Raw genomic sequence first — 4,759 nt, forward strand, 5'->3', positions numbered from 1 at the left:
TGACAACCACCTCCGTTCTACCTTAGATTGAGTGGATATCTCTTAGATCCCTTAATCGGAATCTTCGTGGTATAAGCTAGAATTGATGGCGGCATTCAAGAGAATCCAGAAGGACTAAACCTTGTCTATGGATTCTATTCCGACATGATCGAGAACCGACAGCTGAATAGCCGTGCTGTGACAGAGAGTGTTGAACATTTTCACTGAGAGGACGGGACTGTAGCCATTGACAACGGTGATGCCCAACATACAGCTTTCCATGGAAAGGAGTAAGAAGGATTGGATGAAGACAGTAGAAAAGCAGAGAGACGGAAGGGACAAAGCATCTCCATACGCTTATCTGAAATTCTCACCAATGAATTACATAAGTATCTCTATCTTTATTTTATGCTTTATTCATAAATCATCTATAACCATTTGAATCTGCCTGACTGAGATTTACAAGATGACCATAGCTTGCTTCATACCGACAATCTCCGTGGGATCGACCCTTACTCGCGTAAGGTTTATTACTTGGACGACCCAGTGCACTTGCTGGTTAGTTGTGCGAAGTTATGATAAAGAGTTGAGATTACAATTGAGTGTACCATGTTGATGGCGCCATTGATGATCACAATTTCGTGCACCAATTGCTTAAGGGCTTGGCTATCTTTGAAAAATCTTTAATAAACCTTCTATAGAAGCCAGCATGTCCCAAAAAGCTCCGAATTGCCTTGACATCACTTGGTGGAGGTAATTTTTCAATTAGCTCCACCTTAGCTCTGTCTACCTCAATGCCTTGGTTAGAAACTTTATGGCCAAGGACTATTCCATCTGTCACCATGAAGTGACATTTTTCCCAATTCAAGACCAAGTTGGTCTCTTGACATCTTTTTAATACCAAGGTAAGATGATTTAGGCAATTAGGAAAGGAATCTCCGAATACTGAGAAGTCATCCATGAAAACTTCAATAAACTTCTCTATCATATTTGAGAAGATGGAAAGCATGCTGCGTTAAAAAGTTGTAGGTGCATTACATAGCCCGAATGGCATGCGCCTGTAGGCAAACACTCCATATGGGCAGGTGAATGATATTCTCTCTTGGTCTCTTGGATCAACCACTATTTGGTTATATCCTAAATAACCATCTAGAAAACAATAATATGCATGTCCTGCAAGTCTTCCAGCATCTGATCCATGAAAAGAAGTGGGAAATGATCTTTTCTTGTGGCTTCATTGAGCTTCCTGTAGTCAATACACATCCTCCATCCTGTGACGGTTCTTGTAGGGATTAGCTCATTTCTTTCGTTGGGTACCAAAGTAATTTCTCCTTTCTTGGGGACCACTTGAACTGGACTGACCCATGGGCTATCTGAAATTGGGTAAATTACTCCTCCCTGGCACAACTTCATGACTTCTTTCTGTACTACTTCCTTCATAGCTGGATTCAGCATTCTTTGGGGCTGAATAGATGGTTTGTCATCCTCTTCCAAAAGTATTTTATGCATGCATATGGCTGAGCTGATTCCCTTTAAGTCAGCAAGTGTCCATCCAATGGCATCCTTATGTTCTTGTAAGACTTGAAGCAACTTTTTCTCTTGTTCTTGGCTGAGAGCTAAATTTATAATTGCTGGATAACTTTTATTTTCTCCCAAGTATGCATACTTGAGAGTGGGTGGCAGTGCCTTCAGCTCAAGTTTGGGTACTTCTTTTCTTTCATCCTTCCCTTCTAGTGTGCCTTGAACATGCGTTTCAGCGGCTGCAGCCTCTTCGCTTGATGCTAATTCTTCTTCTTCTGTTAACTCCTCAAGTTCTTCTTCAAGAGTTTCTTTCACGAAAGCCTCCACCGAGTCCAACCTCATACATTCTCCCACTGAATTGTGTGGGTAACTCATGGCCTTAAACACATTGAATATCATTTTCTCCTCATGTAATCTAAGGACAAGTTCACCCTTTTGGACATCAATGATGGCTCCGGCAGTGGCCAAGAATGGCTTTCCCAGGATGATAGAAGTCTTAGCTCCTTCCTCCATGTCTAATACTACGAAATCTGCTGGAAAGATGAAGTCTCCCACTTTCACCAACAAGTCTTCTACTATTCCGTGGGAAAACTTGAATGATCTGTCTGCTAGTTGCAGGGCCATTCTTGTTGGTTTGGCTTCCTCAATCCTCATTTTTTTCATCATTGCTAAGGACATCAGATTTATGCTAACTCCTAGATCACATAAAGCCTTTTCTACTGTGATTTTCCCTATGATACAAGGGATTTCGAAGCTCCCAGGATCCTTCAATTTCTGGGGTAATTTGTGTTGGATGATGGCACTGCATTCTTCGATGAGTACCACATTCTCATTGTTCTTCCAGCTTCTCTTCTTGGTCATCAATTCCTTCAAGAACTTGGCGTAGAGTGGCATTTGCTCTATTGCTTCAGCAAAGGGTATGTTGATTTGCAGTTTCTTGAAGATTTCCAAGAATCTTGAGAATTGGTTATCCTCTCCCTTCTTTTTTAACTGCAGCTGCTGGGGTATGGAGCTTTTGAAAGGCATGGTTTGAGCGCCTCTCCTTCTTTATGTGACTTAGGGGTGGAGATTCGAGTTCCCTCTTGTCCATTATCTTCTTCATCCAAATTCTTCTCTGGTGGTTTCTTATGGGTTTCCATCAATTCCTTCCCATTTCTAAGAGTGATAGCTTGACATTCCTCCCTTGGCACTGAGTTAGTGTTGCTGCACTTATTGTGTCCAGAGGCTTGCTTGAATAAGAGATCAATCTGTGTTTCAAGTTTCTTAATGGTAGCATCTTGATTCTGCATGTTGGATCACACTTTTTCCCGAAAAACTTTACTGTCTTGGACTTCTCTACATAAATCTTCAAGTAGAGTATCAATTTTTGAAAGTCTATCGTCTGTTAGTGATGGTAGATTGGGGTTAGGTGATTGAGAAGGGTGGTTAGGTGGGTGTTGATATGATCTCTGTGAGGTATATTGGTGAGTTGCATTGTTGTTAGAATTGAGGTTGTGGCGTCTTTGGTCTTGACCTTGGTCTTGTTGATTTCCCCAACCAAAGTTGGGGTGATTTCTCTATCCAGAGTTGTAAGTTTTGGAGTATGGGTCACGGATTTGTCTAGGTGAGTTTCCAACATAGTTGGCTTGTTCCCAGTCACCTTCTTCTCCTATATTCACTCCTTCTTGAGCTGGTGATGAAGTGATGACTGCTGCAACTTGGTTTTCCTCCACCTTTTTAGTGAGATCTGCTAGCTGCTTAGTGATCATCTTATTTTGAGCTAGCAATGCATCCATGTGGTTCAGCTCCATTACTCCTCGAGTGTTACTTCTTTTAGAGGCATAGAAGTAGTCATTCTCAGCTACTGTTTCAATGACATCTATGGCCTCTTCAATGGTTTTCTTCTTGTTTAGAGAGCCCCCTGATGAATGATCTACAGCTTTCTTTGACTCAAAAGAAAGGCCTTCATAGAAAATGTGAAGTTGAACCCATTCATTGAACATATCTAGTGGGCATCTTCTTGTTAAGTCCTTGAACCTCTCCCATGCTTCATAGAGAGTCTCACCATCTTGTTGCCTGAAAGTATGCACCTCAGCTCTCAGCCTATTAATTCTTTGAGGAGGGTAGAATCTTGCCAAAAATTTGTTCACCACATCTTCTCAATTTGTTAAGCTCTCCTTTGGGAAGGATTCAAGCCACTTGGATGCCTTATCCCTAAGTGAAAAAGGGAACAAAAGCAGCCTATAGACATCCGGGTGGACTCCATTAGACTTCACAGTGTCACAAATTCTCAGGAAGGTGGTTAGATGTTGATTGGGGTCTTCTTGAGCACTTCCTCCAAATGAGTAGTTGTTCTGAACAAGGGTTTTGAGCTGGGGTTTTAGTTCTAAGTTGTTGGCATGTATGGTGGGCTTCTGGATGCTACTTCCACAGTTTCCTAGATTTGGATTGATGTAGGAGCCTAGAACTCTCCTTTCTTGCCCAGCATGATTTGCAGGGCCTTCTCTAGCATGGTTGTGAGCTTCTCCTTCATGATTGGTTTCCAAATTCTCCTCCATGTTGGTTTTAAAATACTCTTCCTCTTCTTCAGCACCAACAACTCCTTTCCCTCTTGCTTCCCTCCTTAGTCTCCGGATGGTCCTTTCAGGTTCTGAATCGAAGGAAGTTGAGGCTCCCCCTCTTCTCCCTGTCATACAACTAACAAAACACACAACAAGAGATAAAATAAAGAGATTATTCTTGTTAGAGTGATTGTTAGTGTGAGTGATGCAAATTATCAAACAGTTAGTAGGTTAGTGAGTAGAATTGTAGATAATAACAAAGAAAGAAAGAAAAATAGAGAGGGTAAAGGGGATGAGGGAGAAGCTAAACAAAATGAAGATAAATGACTGAATAGAGTAAACAACAAAGAAAAAAATTGCTCAATCTAGTGAGCTTCCAACTTAATCATTGTTGATACAAAATCAATCCCCGGCAATGGCGCCATAAACTTGATGCATGAAAACTTGTCTCTCAACAAAGTTCCCTTCGACAAGTATACCGAATTGTCGTCAAGTAAAAACTCACAATAGAGTGAGGTCGAATCCCACAGGGATTGATTGGTCAAGCAACCTTAGTTGGAAGAGTATGCTAGTTGAGCTAAATAGAATATAGTTTGAGAATTGCAGAAAATTAAATGTCAGGAAAGTAAATAGCAGAAAATAAAGTGCAGAATCTTAGATGGGGATTTGGGGAATTGAGCATGAAAATAAATGGCAAGAAGTAAAGAGAATGGGTAAGA

General features: G+C 41.1%; 1 non-coding gene across 1 annotated transcript; it reads left to right on the top strand.

Annotated features, from left to right (window-relative positions):
• The first annotated feature begins 3,477 nt into the window (after window positions 1–3,477).
• LOC127740896 (small nucleolar RNA R71) lies at window positions 3,478–3,584 on the top strand. Its single transcript, XR_008001752.1, has one exon. It is a non-coding gene; the product is annotated as a small nucleolar RNA R71 (small nucleolar RNA).
• Window positions 3,585–4,759: the final 1,175 nt, after the last annotated feature.

Source organism: Arachis duranensis, chromosome 7 (genome assembly GCF_000817695.3).
Source record: "Arachis duranensis cultivar V14167 chromosome 7, aradu.V14167.gnm2.J7QH, whole genome shotgun sequence".
In the NCBI taxonomy this organism is placed as follows: Eukaryota; Viridiplantae; Streptophyta; class Magnoliopsida; order Fabales; family Fabaceae; genus Arachis; species Arachis duranensis.